General features: G+C 40.2%; 1 long non-coding RNA gene across 1 annotated transcript; it reads left to right on the forward strand.

Moving 5' to 3' along the window:
- Positions 1–5817: 5817 nt before the first annotated feature.
- LOC137476811 (uncharacterized) lies at positions 5818–23835 on the forward strand. Its single transcript, XR_011000627.1, has 3 exons — positions 5818–5985; positions 18430–18566; positions 23719–23835. It is a non-coding gene; the product is annotated as an uncharacterized lncRNA (long non-coding RNA).
- The last annotated feature ends 1028 nt before the right edge of the window (positions 23836–24863 follow it).

Here is a 24863-nt window from a genome sequence, read left to right on the forward strand (position 1 = left end):
GCAGGGATGTACTTTAAACTCTCCTGCTTGTTTGCTTATAACTAAAATTCTGCGTAAGCTTTCACAGCTTTGAGGCAAAACTTGTGACAATCCTTATGGATGCCTCATCCCTGGCAGTGTCCGTGGCCACGGTAGATGGGGCTTGGAGCAACCTGGTCTAGTGGAAGGTGTCACATGGCAGGGGGTGGAACAGGAGGATCTTTAAGGTTCTCTCCAACCCAAACCATTCTATGATTCTGTGATATTAAAAAAGCAAAAACAACCACAACCAACCAAAAAAAAAAAAAAAAAAAAAAAAAAAAAAACAGAAAAAACCAAACCAAACAAACAAACAAAACGCACAAAAACCACCAAAGAACAATCAAACAAAAAAAGCAGATCAGAGGAGAGGTTGAGAGGAGGGTCTGCCTTGATCACAGTGTCTAGCCCTCCCAAACCAAAGCCAGGCACCTTCACCCAGGTGATCTTTAAAAAATAATAAAGTGAATTTGCTTTGCCCACTCCAATGGCTTTTTCTGAGTCTATCTGTGGTTTATTAGGTTATTTTCTGGGACCACTGACCACTGTATTGCTAAGGAAAATTTCCATAATATAGTGGGTTTTGCAGCAAATCCACATCACATACCACTGTCCCAGTGGGTGCTGCAAGTGACATTTGGCCCAAAGGCCAAATCTTCCCTCATTCAACAGCAGAAAAATATTCCCATATAGATGAAAATTAGCACATATTCCCAAGGGAGTGATGTGTGCAGGGTGAGGAGCACAGGGAGCATCCTCTCCTGCAGGCTGGGCTAACTCTGCTCTAAGATGGTAACACAGAGATTGTTCCTTGTGCTTAAAAAGCTGGTGAAGCATGAGTTTAGCTGGAGGGAAATGCTGATGCAAAGGATACTCCAGGAGAAAAATGATGGGTAGAAAAAGTAATTTATCTTGCTCTTCCATCCTAATAGTTGTAAGGGGAAGAAAAAAGGCAAACCCAACTCCGCCCCCTAATCACCTGAAAAGTCTCCAAAAGACCAGCCAAAGGAACAAAACAGAAGTAAAAATGTAAGAGAAGAAGAAAAGACCTACTCAGTGGAAGTAAGTAACTCCTTGTGTTTTAAATATTAATTGAAGGAATCACATTAAAAAGGGGTAATTTTTTATTGTGTTTAGATGTTGATATTTTATTGCAATATTCTCATGAAAAATACTCATGATGTGTATAGCTGTGTTGAAAATCAGATTTTTTTTTCTAATATCTTTTAAGAAAAATTAATTAGGAAAAAATGCACTTTTTTATGACTCAAATCAGTCCCTAACATGATGTGTTCAGCATTTTCAGTAAAACACATGGTAAATTAAGATTAACCAAAATTACTGAAAATTAAACTATTTCCACTTCACCGAATTTCAGTGAAATCTAATGTATGAATATGCTATGCCAAAGGTTAAAAAAATAAGCTATTTCACTATTAAAAGCCTGAAGTATTATCACTTACAAAGGCTAGAAGATAAGACATGTTTATTCTTTTCAGTGCTTATAGCTCTCTGCATTCAGCAACACACATTACCATAATTTGTTTTTATTTAAAGTGCAATATAGGCGTGCTCCTGCAAGCAAATTTAACCCCATTTATTTAAATCTGCTTGAAAATTCTTGGCTGGGAATCAACAGAAATATATTGCAAACGTGTGATATGCACCTGTGTAAGGTGTGTCTAGAACTGAGCGGGTCTCAAACCTGCACCCTCCATTCCAGCTCCTGATCCCCATCCTTTGTTTGCCTTCCAGCTAACACCAGAAATGAGCAATTTCACAGCCCCAGTTAGTGAATTTACTGACAGCTCCAAGAGGGGGGATGCAAAACTCTTCCTTTCTCTTAAGAGGCTTTTGAAACGTGACAGTGCTGGGATCTAAATATGCCCCGTATCTTCCCTGAGCACCTCAGAATGAGACATTCAGCTTTGTTTCATCCAAAGTGCTTTATAGGGGATCACAGCATCCCCCATAGGCATGGATCCAGGTGTCCCACAGCAACAGCGCAGCTCACATGAAAGGAAGGAGGAAAAACAACTTTATTTTTGTAGAAAGCAGTGAGGGATTTAGATGATGTCGGCATGCTGGGAGCTGCCTGTGCTAACTTGAAGTGGAAAACCTTTATTTCAGAGCTTTGCTTGGATTAGATGACGTGCCTGTGAAATTGGGGAAGATGGGAGGAGCTGAGGGTTGCTGTGCCATGGCCAAAGCACTCCCACTGCCTGACAGAGCTCGTATTATTAAAATTATATTATAGTATTAAAGACAGTGATGTTATCAGCAGCTCTCTTTTTCTTTCAGGGAAATTTTTATTTATTATGATTTACTGTGAGGGTGGTGAAGCTCTGAAACTGTTCACCTGCAGAAGTGGTGGATGCTCCATCCCTTGAAGTGCTCAGGACCAGGTTGGATGGAGCTCAGAGCAACCTGGTCTAGTGGAAGGTGTCCCTGTCCATGGCAGGCAGTCAGAAGGAGATGAGCTTTAAGGTCCCTCCCAATCCAAACCATTCTGTAATTTTACTGTTTAGTTGCTCTACTATTATAGTACTGCCAATTTAAAGGCCTACATAATATGGGATTAACATCTGTTCTGCAAAGTTAACCAGCATATGATTTAGCAACAGAATGATTAAGACGAAAAATTCAGTTTAAAAAATCAAGCATGCAAAATCCCTTCTTCGGGTATCATGCCTCACACAAAAGTGATGGTGGCTTGAAGGAAGAGCATTTGACCTCAAAGACTACACATCCCAGAAATCCTCTGTGTTGAGGGCTGCTGCTCCCAAAGTAACTTCTCTAGGGAACTTCTCTTGAGAGCTCAGTGCATCATCATGTAGGCAACACTCAAAGCTGCTAATATTATTAATAAGGATATTGTGACTTTTGGCAAGGCTAAAACAAAATATCAATGAGCCCAGCTAATGTCTGAAACTAAATATAGTTTGCATTAAATTTTAAAGCTTTGAATTGCATGAAGAGCTTCACAAGTTCTAGTTCAATCAACAGCAATTTCAATTCGCCCTCAGCTACTGTGTCTCCGTGTTATTTTTCCTTGTTGGTGTGGGAGATAACGAATGTGTGAATGACATTTCAGGCTGGTAATTGGGCCATTTATAGCTCCTTGTTAGTTCCTGCTGGATAAGGGCTCTGGTGCTGATTTTACATAAGGATCAAGCACCTCATTAAAAGCCCTGCTGAAAGCATGCCTGCGATACTTGACTGCGAGACAAGTGTTGCCATGTAATACACGAAAAATAAGTGACTTTGTGCTTGCCATTTTCATTAAAAGATGGCACTTCTGACAGCCAAAGTGATCCCTTAGTCTTTTTCCCCACTGACCTCCCTGTTAGGGAAGGCTGTGTTGGTTGGAGTGCTGTTCCCTCCTCCTTGCCCTGCCTGTTTCTGCAGGAGCTGAGCCAGGATGGCTGGTCCCATGCCAGCCCTGCTCCCTGCTGCCTGCTGGGGACAAGGCTGGTGGGAGGCCCCAGGAGATGCTGGAGGTTCCTCTGTGCAAAGCCCTGGCTGCATTCAGCTCAGCTGGCTCTGCACATGGACACAGAGACTGCACAGGGCATCGTCCTCCTCCATCCTCGGTGCTGATCACACCATGGCACCTGTGGGGTTCTTGGGATTACCCTGTTCAGGGCCAGCAGTTGGACTCGAAGGACCCTCATGGGTATCTTCCAACACAGAGTATTCTATGATTCTCTGTTTATTCCTCTTTATGTGTCACTCACTTCCAGAGGCAGGTAAGCCAGAACAGAGAACTGCAGTCCTGTTTTTCTCCCCCTGTTTTTTGGACAGTTTTCACCCCAAGGCCATCAAGAAGCTCTGAGTGTCTCTTTAGAGTAATATTTTGACTGTCTTTGGCAATGTCAGAGACCGTGAGTGTTGGAGGATTCCCTGGCCTAGGTGGTGTAAATGAGTTATAAGTGGTTGTAGGAAGAAAATTGCTCTCAGAAGAGGAGGAAAATCACCAAACCCCAATAGATGCTTTCAGGTACAAAACTTCTACCACAGACAGAGATTCATCACTCTTCCAGCTATGTTTTCATCACTCTTCCAGCTATGTTTTAATAAAAGGTATTTCCTCCTTTCCTGAAAACCTCATCTCTCTTATATTCTAGTTTTTACAATGCTACTGTCATAACATTAGCAGGAAAAGGTAAGCATCTATTCATCTGCAAACCATTCCCTGATACCATCAGGGACTATGATTTTTTAACTTAGATGCATAAAAACAAGATTTTCAAGTTATGAATATTACTTCTGTAGGAAAAAAAAAAAGTTATTTCCCCACCACTCCCCATCAAGGGTTTGTAACACCATTTTATGTTTGGTTTTGGCTGCACTGCTGTACTGTGGAGGCTGCTGGAAATTTTCAGTGGCAAAATGGGAGGAATTTAGTGAACATGTGGGAGAAAAAGCCTGTCTAGACTTGTCAAGATTGTCACTTAGGGAAAAAATGCAGGTTGCATTTAACACTATACTAGCACTGACTTGGAATGTTTCTCGTTATTAAATTCCTGGTGTTCACAGTGCTCAAAAGTGAGTGTAAAATGTGCCTGACTCCTCTAATGGGTTTTGGAATCAGAAAAATATGTAAATGCCTTAAGATATTTCCAGTAATGTTGTCATCATCCATCTGCATTGCATTTTTGCTTCAAACTAGAAGATTCCTTCACGATGAATAGGATGCTTAGAGGGAAGGCTTCTATTGCCTCTCTTATTGATTATTAATGAAATCACAGTGCTGTCAGTCTGTTACAGCTGCAGCCCTAAAATAAGCCTTTGCAGTGATAATTGCTTCTCTTAAATCATGGATGTATTAAGGAAAGGAGCTTTTCTGGAATAGTTTATGATTTGTGAAAAGTGTTTAATAATTGTTGCCTGATTTGCTGGGAATTTGGAGAAATACTTGAAGCTTTTTTGGAGAAACCATTATATTTTATATTTTTTGAATTTCCAGGCATTGGGTCAGGAGAAATAGTTGGAAAAACCCAACAGGTAACAACAAAAAATGTGACAACATTCTTAATAAAAGAGCAGTATAGAAAGCAATAGCCTGGCTTTTGCTTTTTGCTGGCTTTTTCTGGTATCTAAGAGAGCAGAAAATGTTTATAAATAAGTAATAAATCTGTTTTTATTGGTTTGCGAAGGCAGATGATGTACCAAATAGCAACTAAATTTTCCACCTGGAACATGGATTCATCAAGAAGAATTCCATGCCCAGGCTGTGAAAGCAGAGCAGGCCACTGGTGGATCTGCCCTGGACCAGGGATGTGTCCTTAGGGACATAAGGCCAAAATGTCTTGTGTGCTAGAACATCTCATCCTGATGTCACAAGGGAAACTGGATTTGCTTATAAAGGTGCAGAAGAACTTAATGCAAAAAATTCAGGAACTATGCTTGATGTACTAAACCATTTTAAATAATCTGTTTTAGAACTGGTCAAAGCTGAATTTTCAGTTAAATCTTGTTGATTCAATGAAAATAATGAAAACAAGAGTTCTTGGAAGGAGTGTTTGTGCTCACCTGGCACCAACACGTATAACACAGCATGAGACATCACCTGTGCCAGGCACTGGCTGCTAAAAATCCTCATTCCTTTAACTTTTTTCATTTGCACAGTGTTTCCATGGAATTGCCATGCCAGCAGGATCAGGTCATCCCTAGTTAATATGCTGCCACATGTGCAGGTTGAGTTATAGTTTTTCCTGAGCTCAATGACTGTGTTTCCTTTGTATGGGCAGAAATTACTGAGCATTGTAAAAGTTTCCATTTTATTCTTTCATTCAGGACATTCCTTGAGCTACACCTTTAAGATTCTGAGGGGTTGAAAAGGAGCCAAAATACTGTTTCAGGTCAGTTCATTCTTATTTCGACAAAGGCAGACTTCCAGCTCCAAGCATGTCTGCTTAAATTCAGTTCTCACAAAGGCTTTGCATGGAGTGATCGCCAAAGCAGGTATTGTCTCTTTTTTAAGTATCTTTGTAGGGATATTTCTTTTTTAGTTTTGCCAAGGAAATTGCTTAAAAATTGCCAGATAATGACTGCCTAAAGAATTTTGACTTTGTAGTCAGTTGAAGGAAAATCAAAAAGACAGAAAAATATAATTTTCTGTGTTATAATTTTAAAAAGTTTTGTGATTTTGATTGCAGAAAAATACAAAATACCTGAAAATAGTCACCTCAGAAGAGCATATCATTTGGGGTCTGTTAAGAAATGTATGTAATTTTTCACCTTTAAGCAGACAGATGTATTTGCAGTAAGAAACTTTTTCTATAAAACATTTCTCAGTAACAAATGTTCTTAGCATTTGAGGAATTAAGAATTTAGAGTGTTTCGAAAAAGAATTAATTTATATTTAAGTTATTCAAGCCCACACAAAGCCTTCTAGAAATTAGACATTTTCCTACAAATAGGGATAAGGAAAGAGCCATGGATGTGCCAGTTTGGGGTTTGCTGACCTCCTGCTGCTGGAGCAGGAAAAGCACCTGGTGGTAAAGCTGGGGGGTGAGAAGACACTGAGATTAGACCAGGGTAATGAGGAGCTGTGAAAGAACACCTGCTTTGCATGGCATCGATAGAGCCTGATTTTTCTTGATGCAAATATGGGAAATAATGAAGTGTGTGAATCAGAGACTCCCTTCACTCCACAACTTTACATCTGCTCTTCTCTGAGACAGCAACATCATCATTAGCCTACTCTGCCAGGGGTAGGAGCATCTCTCACACAGATCTATTTGGATTTTATACTCTTGGGGATATTAAGGAGGTTTTGGCTTGGGTTGTTTTGGTGGTTTTTTTTTTTTTTTTGAACCGTCTTCTGAAAGTTTCCCACCCAGGAGACCAAGTCTGTCAAGTGAAGAATGATTTTACAGATCCATTTTAAATCCAAACCCAATGGAAATTCCCTGTTTCCTGTTCATCTATCAAGTAAAAGTAAAAGCAAAACAAAAAAGAGCAGTCCCCAAAGTCACAACTAGTTATTTTTCTGTCTTTGACTTTCAGATGAGGAGCTCTACCTGCGTGTCTCCTCAACATCATCATCTCCCACCTCCTGCCCCTCAAATCTACCTCCCAGGATTTCTGACTATGCCCATGCTGTGTCAGGACCCCCAGACTGACAGAGGGTAGCTTCCCAAAGCCAGGATTTTGTCTCTTTCTGGTTTTATTGCCCTCTCTTTTCCCTCACTTTATCACTAATGCTGGATGGGTCTAATCACCCTCTGACCTCCCCCAGCCTCCTTCTGTCCCAGTTGTCCCAGTTCTGGCGGCCCCCAAGGGTAAAGAGGGAGGAACAAGGAGGAAATGTAGGTGCTTAAAGCCCACCTTCAAGGGCACAGATAAAGAGCCTCCCCCCTTTTCCTAATCTTTAAAGGCCACCTGGGGCTTGCCTGCATAACTGTGAGTCCTTCCAAAAAGTGGGGTAGAATTTCACTTATAAAGCGTTAAAGATTTTTTGCTGGGTTTGCCCAATCTTCTCTGACTTGGCTGCTAGCATGCATAGTATTCTAAGAGTATCATGTTGCAATATTTGTTTTCCATTTGTAATGCATATGGCACGTTTTAAATGGGATTTTTACAAAGATATGCACAGTTTAATGTTCTTATAGGTAATCACAGACTCCTGGTGTGTTTGTTAAAGATTGCCATCATTTAATTTAAGTGCGTAGGGTTCTTTTTCTGAAGATAAGCAAGATTTTCTAATTGATAAAAAGGATATATACATCTGTGCACTCCTTATATTTTACATTATCTTTCAGTGATAGCCTTCAAACTCACATAGTTATCACAATCAAATATAAGAAAGTGTCACAGATGCTGCCTGAGTCATACAGACTGTGATTTAGTAAGTACTAAGTTAGTCAGGTTTCCAACTCTACAACAGTTCTCTGAGAACCAAATCTTTCAGGTTCTCTTGAAAATTTCTGGCCTTAAAACTTAGAATGAGTTTTTTTGTCAGAGCGAAGTTAGTGCTTCATCTTTTCTAGGTTATTAAGTTTTAGCCTTCCACCACCCGTAAGAGCAGCAGTAGGTACACAGAGAGGGCAATTGACTGTCTCAAAAGGTTAACTGCCTTCTGGCTGAAAATGAGCACAATTACTCACCAAAAAGCAAATGACTAAAACCCTCCTCTGAGGAGTTTTCAAATGCACCCAGAATAGACATGTTCAGCTGGGGAAGGATGGAATTCATAGAAAGAAATCAAAAAACATCTCAAGAAAGGAAAGATTAAAGTGATTTATGGTAGTGTTCCCAAACAAATGTAGATTATTTGGGGGTTTGGAAGAGAACACACCATTTACTGTTCTTCCTGAACTTGGTTGCCCTGAAGTTGTATTAATTTGTTCAGCTGCGTGGTGGAAGGCAGGGGAATGAGAGGAGGACACGGGTCACTGCATGGGCCAGTCCATCCTTGTTTCCAGTATTGTGAGGAGACATTATTGACCAAATTGAACACAGCATTAGATATTGTTCATTTCAGGCCAAGCCTGGCTCTGTTCAAACCATTGAAAGGTTTGCTCTTCCACAAAAGCAGTGTCGGGACATCAATGCTTGGGATTGTGTGGGAGCAGGAGAAGGAAAGTCCAAATAATGTAAAATATCTGCAAGATAGAAACACACCATAATTTGAAAGACTGTTTAATTCAACCTAATGTGGCAAGTCTTGCAGCATTTTCAAGTTCTGATATTTTTACCATTTGGTCTTTTTTTTTTTGACTGTGTGATGTGTAGAAATTTTGAGTGCTTGTAGATGCAACTAATGGCAATAGGAGGAGTGCACTGCACGTACCTCATGTCACATAATGCTGAGCACACTCAAAAATTCACTTCCCAGAGGCCCCAGGCTGGACATTCAAAACTAGCAAACAGTTTTGACCTTCATCTCTTGTCACTTCAGTTTCCCAGAATGAAATGAGCAGGTTCCTGCCCTGTCCTTGTGGTGTCAGTGTGGGGATCAAGCAGCTGCTCTGCACAAAAGCAGAGGAATAATGAATGTGATTTGAAAGTCAGTGGGGAGCCTGGCAGGTCAGTCCTCAGCGCCGCATTTAAACAGGGCTGGTACATGTGATGCAGCCACACAATTAACAGCGGGGCTGCAATAAAATATTGACGAGCTGTGCTCATTAGAGGAGCCGTGGCTGATCCATGCACCAAACGAGTCGAGGGTCCTGCAGAAATAATGGCAAGTCCTGCTGTAATTACAGAACTCATCAATACAGTGCACAAGAGAGCAAAAGAGGAGGTTGCCCAGACAACCCAGCTTATGAATGCTTGACTTTGCAATATTAATGACAAATGGTAATAAATTATTAACATTTCTATATTGTGTGTGGTGGGTACAAAATGTAACAGAAAGCTTATCTAACCTTTCTGTCAGGTGCAGTTTGGTGAGACAGACCACGTTCAGCAGCTCAGACACGTGCAAGAGTCATTGACACAGGCTGTCCTAGGAGCCTGAACGAGCTCACCTCAACTCTTACTAGGCCCTTAGCTTTTAAACAAAACTCTGTGCTTTTAGTTTTCTCAAGCAACAATCATCTGCAGGTGCAATATCCATTGTTTTCTGCTGAGTTTGATTGAATTGTGCTGATTGATTTCTGCTGACTGATTCATTTATTTAGGCATAAACTAGAGCAGGTCGCTTTGGTATAGACCAAATTCAGGTCCCTGAGATAACCCCAGCCTATCCTGCCCATCAGGGACAGCTGGGGCATCATCTGGCTGAGGCAAAGTGGCAGCTCATTTGGAGAGAAGCCTTTATATCTTCTGGCTTTTAAAAATAAAACAAGTTATGACTCTTTGCTATCTTTTTTTCCCTTCTACATTTGACTGATCTTAACTGACCCACAGTTTTTAATAAGAAATTCAAGCTTTTTTGCTACAGCCTTTCTGAGCTGCAGCAGCTTTCTTGTTGTTGCCTAAACTCGTTAACAGCTCCATCTGTTTCACAGTCTTCATTTCCCATCATAAGCTATTCAGGAATAATAAAAGGTCATTTAGGCCTCGCAGCTTTGCTCTCTTTATCTCTGAAAGTTTTGTACCCAGCCATCTCACATTCTGTCTGGTCTCTTGGGCAATATATTTTAATAAGCCTCAAATGCAGAACTTAATTATCTGGAACTGAAAATTCAAGTTCCTAAGCATCCTTTCTCCCCCCACCCCCTTCTTAAGAAAGCCTTAAAACTACAGAGAAGCACATAATTTACTTAGTTACATATTGTTTTCTTTTGGCCATTAGGTGAACTTTAGTAATGTGTTTAGAAGCAAATGATTTTATATTTATGTGACCTGTGTTAATTACTGCCAGGCATTGCTGCCCGCCCAGCACTGGGGGGTATTTTGCTGTGGGATGTGACTGCCCTCTCCTACCAGAGGCTCTGGAGTGGCCAGGGTTGGAACTACCTGCTGAGAGGCCTCTGTGTGCAGGGAAAACTCAGAATATAAACCAGAAACTGGCTGTGATGGACGAGGCTGTGGAGTCACCCCGTTCAGGGTTTCATCTCTGGCTGTGGCTGTCAGCAAATGCCTGAGGAAGGAAAACACACCTGCAGCCTGGCTACCCTGCTCTCACCCACACAGCATCCACATCATTGTAGATTGGCCCCAGAAGTGTGTTTCTTCCCTCTATTAGTTTAATTGCCTTTGAACCTCTTTATGATTGTAACACCCTATAATTACCGGTTCCACAATTTAATAATGAATGCATGAAAAAAAGCTGCCCTTTGCCTCTTCTTAAATTACACAAATTAATTTACTGCACTGTCCCAAACCCTTCTGTGTTGGGAAGTAGCAGATAATTACTCCCTATTAACTTTTTCTGTGTTGTTCATAACTTTCCTCTGCGACATCCCACCTGAGCCATCTCTTTCCCAAACAGATTGCACACCAGCCCATTTAATCTCTCCCTACTCAGAGGCTGTATCTACATCTACATAGATCCAGCAGCCTTTTCCTCTCCTGTGTGCTTCTCCTAGCACTGCCATGTGTCTCACATTTAATACCTCCCTACTTGGTTTCTAGTCTGAGTTGTATCAGTTGAATTGTGTAAAGTCAACTCCGTGTAATACATGTAAGGAAAACTGCTCTAAAATCATGCTTTGATGTTACTTCAGAGGTATCTTTAGACTGGAGATCAAACCAAGGCACTAAATAGGGCCCCAGTGTGAATACATGCATTTCCATGGAGAAGTACTTAGGTGTCTTTTACAGGAGACAGTTCCACAATTCCTGTTTCAGATAAATCCGAGACACACGAGGCATGAATGAAACGAAAGCAGGACCCTTGAATTCTGTCTTTTTTCCCTTTGTATGAGAAAATGCAGACTTCTCCTTCATTCACTGCTCATTATCATGGATTAGGAGCAGACCTTGACGTTGCAAGGTCAGGTAAACCAGGATCTGTGAAACCAGGAGCAAGTGACAGGATTGTCCATGATGCAGGAATGGGGACACCTAAATTGCTCTTATAGGAACTAATTTTCAAGGTGGGCTTATGAGGATTTGTAGTAATTATATTTGAAACATTTGCTTATACCTAAAGATAGTCCAGATTCTGATAATATAAACCAATTGTCCCTTGGCACCCACATTTTAATTTAATGAGGGTTTACACCTCTTATGCTGCTCACTGAGAAGATGCTCCTAGTTTTTCCTGTACTATTATGGAACAACACTGTGAGAAAAGCTCCCCACAGGCACAAGTGTTTGCAGAGCAAACACAGAAAATAGGTAGGTTTTGTCTGTGTGTGTGAGTTTAAAGGTTCAGCCCTACACATATCTGAGGGGCCCAGGGCACAAATGTGTCATGTGGGATGATGAGGAATGTTGAGGAATGAAAATCCTAATTCAGAACTGTCTCAGATTTCATGTTTCTGTGGCATTTATTCACGAGTAAAGACAATTCAGTCTGAGGATGCTCTAGGAGTTAGGTCAGATCTACTGAATTCATACAACTTTGATGGAATTGTCTATGATGTATCAGCTGGCCCAGATACCAAAAATACATTTAAACAGCAAAGAAGTAGTTTTTTCTTTGCCTTTGTTTCTTTTAGTCTATAGCTGTGTGCTTAAATGTACAAACCAACATCTCTCCAGCCCCTCTCTGCATTAGCTGCCCAGTCAGCCTGCTTTAGAGGAATGATCAGGCTTGCTGAGATTATGTCAAAGTTATGATAAGTAGATTACAAGCTACATGTTGCCTTTTATTTTTTACCAAATAAGAAACTTGCAACTGAGTGGTAATTGCCACACAAACTACATTTTTTGCCGCCTTAAAGGTGGTTGAATAATATGTGTCTTTTCTTGTGGATGATAGGAACATTTTATACAGCATTATTCCTTCACCTGGAGATCTGCCTCATGGGAATCACTAGTGAAAGCTGTACTTTATGGTGGAGGTCTGGCTGGGTAGGACACCAGCCACCAGTGCTAATGGTTCTCTGCTGAGAAAATCACTCGGAAAATGTAAATGCGAAAGAAGATGCATTTCAGATAATCTTAGAAAATGAGGGAGGAATAAACAAGGCAGCTGGGACTTGGTGGCATTTCCTGATTTGTGTAGGTCCTGTTCCCCTCTTGTTGCCAGCATGTGTGCAAGCAGTGGCCATGCATTTTGTACTGATTAGCCTGACGGTTTGAAAGATTAGCTTGGTTTGACGTGGAACGGAGGACGCAATTAGGAAAATAGGACCATATGTTATAAGGACCTTAGCTGGATAATGAGAATGGAGGGAGATGAAAAGTGTGTTCCAAAGTCTCAGTGAAGTGATTCGCTTAACAAACAGAGGCTGTCAAATCTCGGCTGACTAGACAGAAGGGCTGCTGCATGTAGTTATTACTGCAGAGGATTTGCAGAACATGATGAGCAAATGGCAGATAATTTCACAAAGCAAAGACAAATAAGTTAACAAAGACAAAGTCATCAAGAGTGTGCTTGAACTGAAAACAGCATTGTCATGGGCACTGGTTCTCCTTAGCTACAACACTTAGAGTTATAAATAACACATTTAAGGAGAGTGAAAACCTGCAAGATGAAGCTAATTTATAAATTGTTTGGAAAATGAAGATCAAATTGATCTGAACTTTGCACACCAATTTTTCTTGTGGGTTCAAATTTTTCTTATTCGGGATGTGTGATGCTGCTTGTCAGACACACCAAGAAGGCTTCTTCCCTTCCCTTTTCTTGACAACATTTCTTGAGAAGTGCAAAAAACTGCCAAGGAACCCAAGAGCAATGTGGTCAGGCATAGTTAGAAACACTTGTCTTCAGAATCCATCTGATCTCAAGTATTTTTGCCCTTGTCTTTATTCCTGTATCACCTTGTCATACAGTAACATGCCTCTTCTTTCCCCAAAATCAGGGATGGCAGCTGTATGTGGGTGCCCCTGTGAACAGCACATGGTGTAAACCTCTGGTCATACCTCCTGCACTTCTCAGACATTTTTGGTTGAGCTCCACAACTTCTTTTGATTTACAAAAGAATAACTGGGTGCTTTTCACCATTCTGTAGTTGTGCAGAGGATTGTTCCTGTTTAAGCACAAAATTAGTTCCTGCTGATTTTTTCCTCCTTTATTTTCCTTTATGGATCCACTCCACCACTCAAGATCATCTGTTTCATATTCCATAATGTTTTCATATTCCAGTATGTTTGCAGTTCCCTTCTGCTTCATGTTAGGTGTAAATTTTATAAGTCTGTTGCTCTGACCTTCCCTGGTCACTGATAAAACCTGTCCTTACAGGAACCTGAGGATGCTGCAGCTCTCTCAGGAGCTGCTTGCCAGGTCTGGCATTCTGACACTTCAGCCCCTCCTGCCTTCCCTCTCAGTGTGTGTTTGCTGGCAGTCTTTCACTCTCCATCCTAACAAGCTCATTTAAGTTGTGTTAGTGTAAGAAAAGCACATGAAAGTAGCACAAGTCTTTTACTGTGATACAGGAAAATAGTTGACACAACTGACAGTGAAGAAGTTTGTCACAATCACGTCACAGTTCTTGATGAACTTGTGTTGGTTGTTAGCCATTTCCCTAATGTCTTCTGGGTACTTGCAAATACTTAATCTAACTATTTGTTCTAATTTTTTATTCTTGGTAAGAGAGGTTAAATTGACTGGTCTGTAAACCTCTGACTCTTTTGTGCTTTGGCTTGGTTTGGTTTAGGTTTTTATCTCCCCAGGGGTTTTTACGTTTTAAAGGTCTTTGACATTTTCCAGTTTTCCTTTTCCTCACCCATTTGCAATGCATTTTAGCTGACAGACTTGAAGTCAGACAGAGCCACTCATCATAAAAGCTTATGTTGTAAAACATTTTCCAAGCATGCACAATCGATGTACGAATGTTTCTCAAAATCTACATGCTTCATTTTTCAAAACATCAACAAAAAACCCCACTGGGAGCAGAGAAACACAAACACTTGAGAGAACAGATGAAACCCAGAGAAAATACTGGTTTGCTGCAGTCTTAACCTGCTTATCTTACCAAAGGTTATCAAACACTTTAAAGAGACCTTTTCCCTTGTCTGAGAGATTGTTTTGGCTTTTTCTCCTGTGACGCTTTCAGTCCTCTTATACACAAAGAAGTCAGGATTTTTTTCTAATTGTTGCCTAATTAAAAACAAAACAAAATAATTACCTCTAATAAAATAATGACTCCTACTTGAGGCCATCAGCTCTCTCAGCTAATCATTAATCCCAAGGAAATGAGACAGGCTTGATTGTTATTACTAAAATATATTCTCATCCTCCTGATCCACCCAAGAAATTCTGCATGAATTTATCCACATACAAGTTAAAAGATTATTGCATTAAACAAGTTCAGGGTGTTACTCAGACAAGTAAAATAGTCAGAATTTTAACCAGCAATGGAAATAGCAAATTTAATTTTAAGATATGGTTGTGGCCATAAAAAAGCATTTTTTCTAAACAGAATGGCTGTTCAGAGAGGGGGACGAGCTGTGAAAGCACCACGGTGAAGCCTTCTATCTGTACCACCTCAGCTTCCAGTTGTGTTTTGTTCATGTGTCTGAGAGTTTGTGAGCAGATCCTCTCAATTTTGTATAATTTTTACATTTTTTTCATGATGTTGATCGTAATTGCTAAATCATGTTAATGTAGGTAGTTTTAAAAAGTAGTTCTATAGTGGTATTGAGAACGGTTAATTCTATAATTATTGGAGCACTTATCCATCATTACTGAGATGCAGAAAGGATTTAATCACAATCAATGAGAGTCCTTATATATGAATGGCTGTTGAACTTGGAGGGTTTGGTCTATGATAAAATATTAAATAATTAAGAAAAACATACATGTCAACCAGAAATGTCAGAAATTTTGTCAATGCTTTAGAGGTGGTGGAGGCTTCTAAATTTCTCCCCATTTGCAGAGGAGAGTACTAATAGTATTCTGGAAAGATCGAAGAACACCAAAACTTCCTCTTTCTTATACTACGAGACCAGATTGAACTCTGAATTTTTTGAGACCTGATAAGTTCTTCAGTTTGAAATTCTGCAAGAGAAAAGCAGACAATGCTGTCTCCATTTTCACTTAAAATAGTTTAAACACTCCATGAGTAACTGAGACTGAAACATGCTGTAAAAACAACAAAAAAGATACAGCAAACCATGATATGGAAATGTTTTATTTCAGCCTTCTGAGTGATTAGAAGATGCCTCTGTCTTCTTAAAGCTTTATTTTGTCAAGCTGGCAATAAATCTAAAGAGATAAGAATTTAACAGATGGGTTGCGAAATGCTAATGTATGAACTGTACCTCTGGTGGACTCTCTGCCCTTTCTTTCATGACTGTCACCTCTTAAATATATGTGACAGCAATAGCCCTGAGTTTGGCCTGTGTTTTGCAGCTGGAAGTGCTGTGCTAAGAACGAGCTTCACAGCTTGGTGGAAACCCTGACCTTACTGTCATCCATGGTTATGTGCTCGGTGACTTTACCAGCTCTCACTCTTACACAGAATCAAAAGGGGAAAAAAAAAAAGCAAATTACTGAAAACCTCTCAAAACCCCTTTTGGTCTCTGGACAGCAATTTCCAGAGCATTACTGGATTCAAGGACTGCCTGTATGGGAGCAACCCAGTCTCACAGAAGGCATCCCTGCACACAGCAGGGGGCTGGGCTGGTTGACCTTTGAAAGGTCCCTTCCAGCCCAACCCATTCCATGAGTCGGTGGTTTGTGTTCTCCAGGTGTGGCAATGGTGCCCTGGTGTCCTTTTACTGGCACCCCAGGGCAATGCTGAATTTCCAGTGCAGCCCACAGGTGACCAACAGCACAGCATGACTGTCCCAGACCTTATCCTGTCCAGGGCAAAGGTTTAACCTCCATCTGTTTAACTTCAAAAGCTGCACTTTTCTCTCAGCCGTGTGTTTACACTGGCATAATTGCCTCCATAAACAACAGAGCTGTGTCAACAGGGTCCAAGGATTCCCACAAAAATTGGTTTTGCTGCATCTTTGATGCATTTCATATGCTGTACTTCTTTCGTTATTTTTCTTCTCTCCCAAGTGATAGCTTTTGGGGTTTTATGATAGATATTTGATGACGTTGGCTGATTAATTTGAGCTTCTGTGGCTGATGTTGCCATGGACGTGCAATGGAGCTGATGCCTCCCCCGTGCTCTTCCTCCACAAACAGCAACGATGATGTTTGACTACCAAGCCACCAAATGAGGGAAGGAAAGTGTCAGCCAGCATAAACTTCATATTACAACAGGAAAATTGTGAATATCAAATAACATCACAGTTGAATGGAACAGGCTTGCTGGTGATTAGCAGTCAGAAATAAGGAAAACACCTGGTTTTGTGCAAAAATCGAAGTTTTAGTCTCAGGCAAAGCATGAATGGTCATTGCTAAGCTGTCTTAATTCAGTATTTCTTGTATATTTTAGAGAAGTAACTTTAAAAAGTGTTGCTGTGTCTGTGATCTCACAGGGCAGGAGGAGCAGCTGTGCTCCCTTGGTGTGAACACCCCTGCAGCAGAATTTCCACTTCGTTGCTGTTTTTCATGAGCCCCTCTGCAAACTTCTGACCCAAACCACTCTGAAGTTAAAAGAAATTATTCTGTGGGCTTCACTTTACTCTTCTGCTGAGCCTAGCAGAAAACCAGGAAAGTTTGGCACAGAGGAAGGATGTGGGGGTTTTGGTACATTAAAGTTCCATCATTATATTTGGTTTTGGGTTTGTTTTTTTGTTTGTTTGTTTGTTTTTTTTTTGCCTTGAATATCAGGTTAGAAACTGGTAAGTCACGCTGTCTGCAGGGCCCCAATGAAAACACCTCAGAGAAATTTTGTTTTGATGGACAGATTAATTGCTGAATGCTTCAGGCTACTGATGTACCCGCACCTAGATCACGTGTGAGGCAGGGGATCTCTGCACAGCACAGTCCCATTTGTAATTAGCTGGTGATGGGGCGTTGTTTGCTGCCTTTCTCGAACGTACAGAGTGATTTCTGCCTCGCTGGTGACTGTAAACATCATTCTAAGTACTGTTTTATGATCCCTGTAGGAATAACAATGTAAACAGCGTAATTATGTTCACCTTTGAGGCATATCTAGAAACTTTGTTCTTCCAGAAGAGTGATAACAGAAATGAGTACTGTTGACAAGGTAAACAGAGAGTCACCACAACCTGCTTGTTAGAGACAGCTAATGCTTGAGGGAACTACACATTCAACACCATAAAAAATAAATTAAAAAAAAAAAAAAAAGATTGTTATATGGTTATCTAGAGATTTATTCATGAATGTATTACTACACGGGACAAAATATTGAAAGCAATATATTTTGAGATCTTTCTTCTTCTGAAAGAAGCATGAATACTTACAATAAGTAAACCATATTTCTCTGGGTAATTATTTAGAGTTCCATAGATGATATGCATATTTGTGTCTATTTTTACCCACATTTTTCCAGCACTGGCAAGGTTCCTCCAGGGTTGATCTGTACTTGAAAGACACTCACTATCTTCAGACTTCAGCCTTTCTTTGTTTGAGCAGTGCATAGCAGAGCATCCTGCTTTAGACTCCCAGGTTGTTAGCTCTTCACAGGGAGGAAACCTCAGGAATATTTCCTATCTCTTGGACTCTTCAGTGTAACACAATTAGATACTTTTTCACTGCAGGTATTTCCATGGGGTTTTGATACTGAAGATAAACCTGCAGCTGTGATTAGGAGTCACAGAGCATAATTTAACCATTTGCTTTAGATTTACCTACCATAAAACATAAGATCTGGGGTGGGGGGTGGGGGGAAATATCTACAATTCTGAGAAAATTCTCTACAGATTCCTCAGTTTCTGTACCAAGACTGAACATTTTTGGAGCTCTGTCTGGAGACATTGGAAGGCTCCTGAGTCCTTGCACACAGCTTTTGTTCTATTGCTCACCTCCCTCCTCCACAGCTCATCTGAACAGCAGAGACTGCAGAAGTCAGTTCCTTGCTCCAGTTCAAGCCTCCTGCAAGGTGCTGTTTTTTGAAGCTGTCCTCCTCTTCTCTGACTTTTGGGAGAAAAGCCAGAATCTGTCATCTGACACGTGAGTCTGCCCCACCCTGCAAACCCAGGTTCTATGAAAAACAAATATTTTATGGACTGGTTTCCTGATGTTTTGCAGCAAGGTATCATCCTGGTTTGGATAAAGATTCTCATCTCTTCATGACCCTCCATTTCTATATTAATTTGGGTTAATTGCAGAGGTGGCATGTTCCTGTTGACAGGCCTGAGAATGAATGCTGGATGCTAAACACACACAGGAATTCATGATATGCTAGTTTCACAGCACTGAAGACAGTTTCATAACTTAAGACAAATCCTACAAATAGATGCACCTGCTTATCTGCAGATGGAGAATATAAAGTGTGTTATTACTGTGAAACTCCTGAATGCAATTTATGTGTTTGCCTTACTCATAAATTATACTCACAGGTTTAGAATAAACATCTCCAGCTTCACACTGCAGAGAAAATTATTCTCAGCTTTTAAATACTGCTTTTCTGCAGATTAGTCCTGCCTGTAAGACATCATAAAGTAATAAAGGTACATTTTCCACCTAACTGCATTTGGGGATGGAAAATACCTAATGATAACAACAACAATTCTTGGCATTATTATAACAGCGTTGATCCAAAGATCTCCAAATGCTTTCCAATAAGTAATTAATTAGGCCTCGCCAGCACCCTGGAGAGTTAATTACAAATTATCAAGCATAATCACAAACTGCTTCCATTGAAACTATTCTTGTACTCTTTCCAGAGGAAAACAAAATATTCTGGCTATAATGCTGTGACCTTTCTCTCCCCTACTTCATTGTGAAACTGTAATTAGATGAGAATTTGGATATATGCTGTTTTAAGGAAAGCTAATATGATCACTGCTGACCACAAACTCATTACAATTTTCAGTTTCTCCAGTGAGACAATACTTTTTAATCTTGCTCTGTTCCATAAATCAACAGCAGCAACAACAACAACAAAAGAAACACTGCTAAGTATTCCAGTGGAATTCCAGAGAGATTCTAAATTGTGGTTGTTCATCTGCTGTTCTTTCACAAGGGTGGTGATTTTGAGGATGCTTGATCCGGGGTTTATTTCTTACACAGGAAGAAGGGGAGGACAGGTCTGTGCTGCCTCCATTCCTTCTGGGATGCAGCAAGCTCTGCTAATCCAGATAGGATAATTTGGGTCTGAGAACATATTTGTCAGCGTGTTGAGTCCCAGGGAATATCAGGAGAGAATAACAGTATTTTATTTCATGTTTTCAAAGTGCCCCACAGCATATGAACTCAAACACTCATAGAGGATGAGCTGCTCTAACCCGGCCTTCTGAAGAAATTAAATTTGGGGTCTTGGTAAAATAAGAATAAAAATGGGTGGAGGCAAAGGGGGGGAAAGACTGAAAGGTAAAACATGCCCAAACAGCATAAGTAGAAACGTCCTGAATTTCCACAAATGACAAGATGAGATACAGCTTTTGCCCATCAGAGACCGGTGAATTTACCTTCATCTCATATAATCATAGGAGTGATTAAACCCCCTTTTATTTATGCTAGATTATGCCTCTTGTTGCACCATAGTTATTGGCTTGCTTTTGATACAAGATGAAGCCAGCTTACTTGAATAATTATCTGAGGGCAGAGTTCTCTCTTTTTTCATATACCAGTTTTAGAAAATAAATGAAAGAAGGAACTCATAATGCTCTTGTTTGCAAGAATAAATCTCATGGACAATTTGCCATCTGAAAAAGTTCCAATATTTTAGCAGTGAAAATATGGTACATATTCACAGGAAATATGTACAGGAACCATCCAGAAATTTCAAAGGCTACTCCACTTAATATGTGAAATTAACAGTGAAGATCATTTTTTGTCCCTCTAGCATAAAAGTCTAAAAGCAGTGATGAGAGAAACCCTGGAAATGTAGAATCTGATTGAAAGTTTCTCTTCTCTGCTTGCTGTTGGAGTGGGATCCACGTGTGTAAGCAGTAAGTATTTAAATATGTATATGGCACCAGAGCAGTACAGTGCATGACCTACCTTTCCTCCCTTTTTTTTTCTCCCTTAAATTCTAGAGGGAAGTCTTTAATAAGAAAATAACAGGTTTATGAAATTTCATAAGGGCTACCAGAGGGAATTACCCTACAGACAATAAAAATAAATGTTAGGAAAATAACCGAGGACTCTGTGTTGTAAGTACGTGTTTATGGTTGATTTTGTGCCACTGCTTTATCCCATCAAAGAGAGCTAATTTTCTGAAAGTATTAATTTATTAAGCATCCATTGGTCTCATTGTACTCTGTTTTCATATCTGCACATGCAATCCCAGTGAAGTCAAGAGCTTCATCCAGATGTGAAAGATAATTTGATCCCAGAAGTCATTCCAAAACATAATATAAATTAAATAATTCCAAAGCATAACAGAAATACTGCTATTTGTCTCTACAGTTTTTAAAATGTAACCAAACTATTTGAAAAAAGGATGCAGAGTCTAAAATCAGTTTGATTAAAGCTCTAAACACCGATTGGGTCCAGAAGATAATTTAGAGGCAGGCACAGAGATTTTAGTGCTGGTGAAGGCATAATGAGAATGAGAAGAAAGCCCCAGGAAAGCTGGACTGGTACAATTACATAAGGGAACAGGGTTGATGATACGTGCTGTAAAATGCCTGTATGCAAATAAGCACAGGAACTGCTCAAGCATTCTGTTCTTCAAACAAAAGAAGCTACATGGTACAAAATGAGGATTTGTAATTGCACTGTGGGGCAGAACTGGAGTTCTCCTTACAAGCACAAGAAGCCCTGGCTGTAAGCAGCCCTTCCCATCATTCATCCATCTCCTGGAACCGGGTCCCTGACTGGCAGCCCTTCCCCTTGGAAGAACTGAGTGAGGAAAAGCTATCTTCAACTCTGCAGAAGTTGTTTCTTCAACTCAGCAGAAGCTGCACGGGGAGAACGAGGCTGATTTTATCCCCTGTTCTGGAACACAGCAGCTCTGTGTTTGTTTTCAAGGGATGGGGCCAATTAGAGCACCTTGAACAAAGGTTTCTCTGGTTTATGTTTACCATGACTTTTCGTAAGAGTGGTATTTTTCTATATCAGAGATGGGCTGAGGCTTGATATATTAAGGGGAAGCTTAGGTGATGAATTCTCCTCTAATAATCATCTTTAAAAAAACACTAAGGTGAGTCAATATGGTGTTAATCTTTTGCCAGCAAATTTCCTATTTCCCTTGTAGAATTTAAGTCACTCTTCTTCATTTCCCTGTAATTTATCAGACAAAATGGGGCCATTATGAATAATAATGCAATGCAGATTCAATACAAAGCAAAAGTGGGAACTGAAAAGGGAAGCTAAAATCTCATAGTGCACTTTCTTGTAATTTAATGAAAAAAAATTGCATATCCATTCAAGAAGAAATAAAAATTATGTTAATGAAATAACACGTTTACTTTGTTTTAAAAATACCCACCAGCAGCATAAGTTTAGGTGAAGCTGTTTAGATGCTATCCATCATTAAAAGGCTGAACTTAAGTCCAAATGGGATCCACCTCTCTTTTAGCTGCTCCAGATCTGAATGTCCACATCTCATTCAGAACACACAGGCAGGTGGCCAAGGGGAATGCAGAGAGGTCTGGGCAGGTCCCCAAGGTGGGAACGCCAAAACAACAGAGGGAGCTGTGGGATGGCTAGAAAATGAGCACCCATTTCCAAAGAAGGGTCCCAAAAGATCTTTTTATTGGGACTGTAGACACAGAGTAAAGCAATACCTGCTTAAGGTAAAAAATTCTCAGCTCCAGTGACCCAGAGGGTAAAAGTCAATGAACTGATGTAACTTGGGTCATGGTAATTTTTTATTTTTTTAATCATTTAACAATGAAACCACAGATCCTTGAAAAAACATGTCTTTGGCCAAATCTATCTAAATCTAGACTTATTCTTCAGTCTTTTTATTTTTTTTCTACACTCCTATGTTTTTGTGTGTTTGGGGTGTTTTTTTTCCTATGGGGATGGGAATTCTGGGTATTTCTGCTATTTCTGTTTGTTGGTTGTAGTGCAAACCTGTGAAATATTGCTCTTTTCTCCCAATGATTCTTTCCCAAATACTTCACATGGTCAAAGATACATGGAAAAAAGGAAGTTGGCCTTGCTGTTAATGTAATTATATGAGAAGAAAGGTAATCAGCTGTTTTCATGCACTCTGATAATGAGCTACAAGCTGTGAGAAATCTACTTGCATAATAATAAGAAAGATGCACAATAAACACTGAGTGTGATTAATTACCCAAGTACATTTGTATCCAATTTAGCATCAAAGAGTGACACTATCAGAATATTTGGTCTGTCTGGAGCCTGGAACAGAAGTATGAATGAAAGAAACTCAAGTGCATTCTGGCAAATGCTACGCCTAATGTATTTGGTTTAGAATATAAAGCCTTAGAGGTAATTAGTAAATGAAGTCCTGATAGCAATACGTGCATGACTGCCATTATTGTCAATGTTGAACATGTGCTTAACACCCTGAGCTCTCTACCAAAACTTTATTGAAGTAGTAGCAAAAAGATGTCCAAAATGCTGCAGAGCCTGGAGTAAAACAGACTGCTAATGTCAGCTACCGTGTGCAATAAAGCCAGCACACTGATTAGGTGATGCTTTTCTGAATCTCATCTTTGGAGAATAATTACTAATCTTGAAGAGTCAGTCAGCAGACTATACAGAGCACAACCTGCTCTGTGATATAATGACTAAATAAAATACCTTCTTGTGAGTCAGACTCCTACGGCCATAAAGCTGGTGAGAGAACAGGCTTCAGTCACTGGTCAGAACAGCAGCATATTGATGCATTGTTGTCTCTCTACTTTACATGCAAACAAAGTCTAAAATTCATCATCCTTTGATTGCTGCTTAGTGCTGTGGACAAATCTTTTAAAAGTCTAGGCATACTATTGAAGAAGGGCAAAACTAAGAAATGACAGAGCTCAGTGTAAAAATTTGGCTTCTCCGGGAAGGTCAAGAAAGTTTTGCAATTATAAATAACCATAGGATGAGACATATTGCATACCTGTGTTGATTTGCCTGGCTTTAAAATGATGTGGGTTTTTTTTTTTAGACTTCTGACATCATCTCTTGTTGAAAAACAAATTATGATTGTCACTGTTTAGACAGTGGCAATTAATCTGTAATTTATTCTGCCACCTTAGGAGTCTCCAAGCTGCTTCCCTGTCCTGCCAGGGGCTCACTCCCTCAGCCCACGTCCCCGCTGTCCAAAGTTCTGCAGCTCTCTGAACCTCGATGTGGTAACCATGGTGAACAGGCACCTGAGGCAAGTTACAACCATTATTCTGCATCCTTGAAAACAAAACCCTAGAGAAACTATTTATTAGGTTTTACTGAAAATAGCAAGCAGCAGAAAGAAGCTGGGATAAGGGAAGAATTATAAACAGAACGGCTTTCATAATGGAGCATTCAATACTTGGGAGCATGGGTAAAAAAAGCCCTGGTGACTGTTTCTATTTACTTTCCCAGAACTTACTATTTCAGAGTTATTCCTTGAGATCAATACCAGCAGCAAGATCCACAGAGTAAATCCAGATGACTGGAGCTCAAAGTCTTGTTAAATGGTTGGGTGGTGTTTTTTTTCTGGCTGTTCCTCAGCACGCAAGCCAGGTTCTGCAGGAGCTGCAGCAGGGAGAGGAATGATAAATGCAGAGAAAGGCTGGGGCTTTGCACACTGCTGAATGGGAGAAAGACAAAGGGAAAGCACAGAGGCAGGACTTTGTGCATGGGTGTAATGATTATGTGCCACAAAGTTGTAGTTAAATGAAGGAATAAAGGCATGGAATGTATCTTCACTGAATAAAGAGGCAAGGAATTTGCCTTAAGTTCACACCCCTGTGAAAATCTCCTTGATACTTCTGTGCAGCAATGTGCACAGAGAGGAGAGTGTGGTTTGTGGATGCTCTCAGGCCTCCCTGCTGTGTCTCTGAAAATAGATGCTCTCATGGAACAGGCTGCATGTCCATCTCACGTGAGACTACCTAAAAGCTGCCTGAAGTAACATGACTCAGTCAAGACATTTCCAGATTACAAACGTGAAGTTTGCTCTAAATGCAAACATTCTAACTCGGTTATGGAATCAGCAGTCTCTTTATGCACAAGAGGAAGAAGTAGTTCTGAGCAAGAAAAAGCTCTACAAGATGCTTAACAACTGTTCATTGTCACTACAGGTGATGTGATTATAGAAATGTAAATACTGCCAGAAAATACTCATCTGAAGCACCCCCCCACACACACAATGCACACAGACTGAGCTCACAAAGGAAAATATTTACTGAAAGCACAGAGA

Source organism: Anomalospiza imberbis, chromosome 7 (genome assembly GCF_031753505.1).
Source record: "Anomalospiza imberbis isolate Cuckoo-Finch-1a 21T00152 chromosome 7, ASM3175350v1, whole genome shotgun sequence".
NCBI lineage: Eukaryota > Metazoa > Chordata > Aves > Passeriformes > Viduidae > Anomalospiza > Anomalospiza imberbis.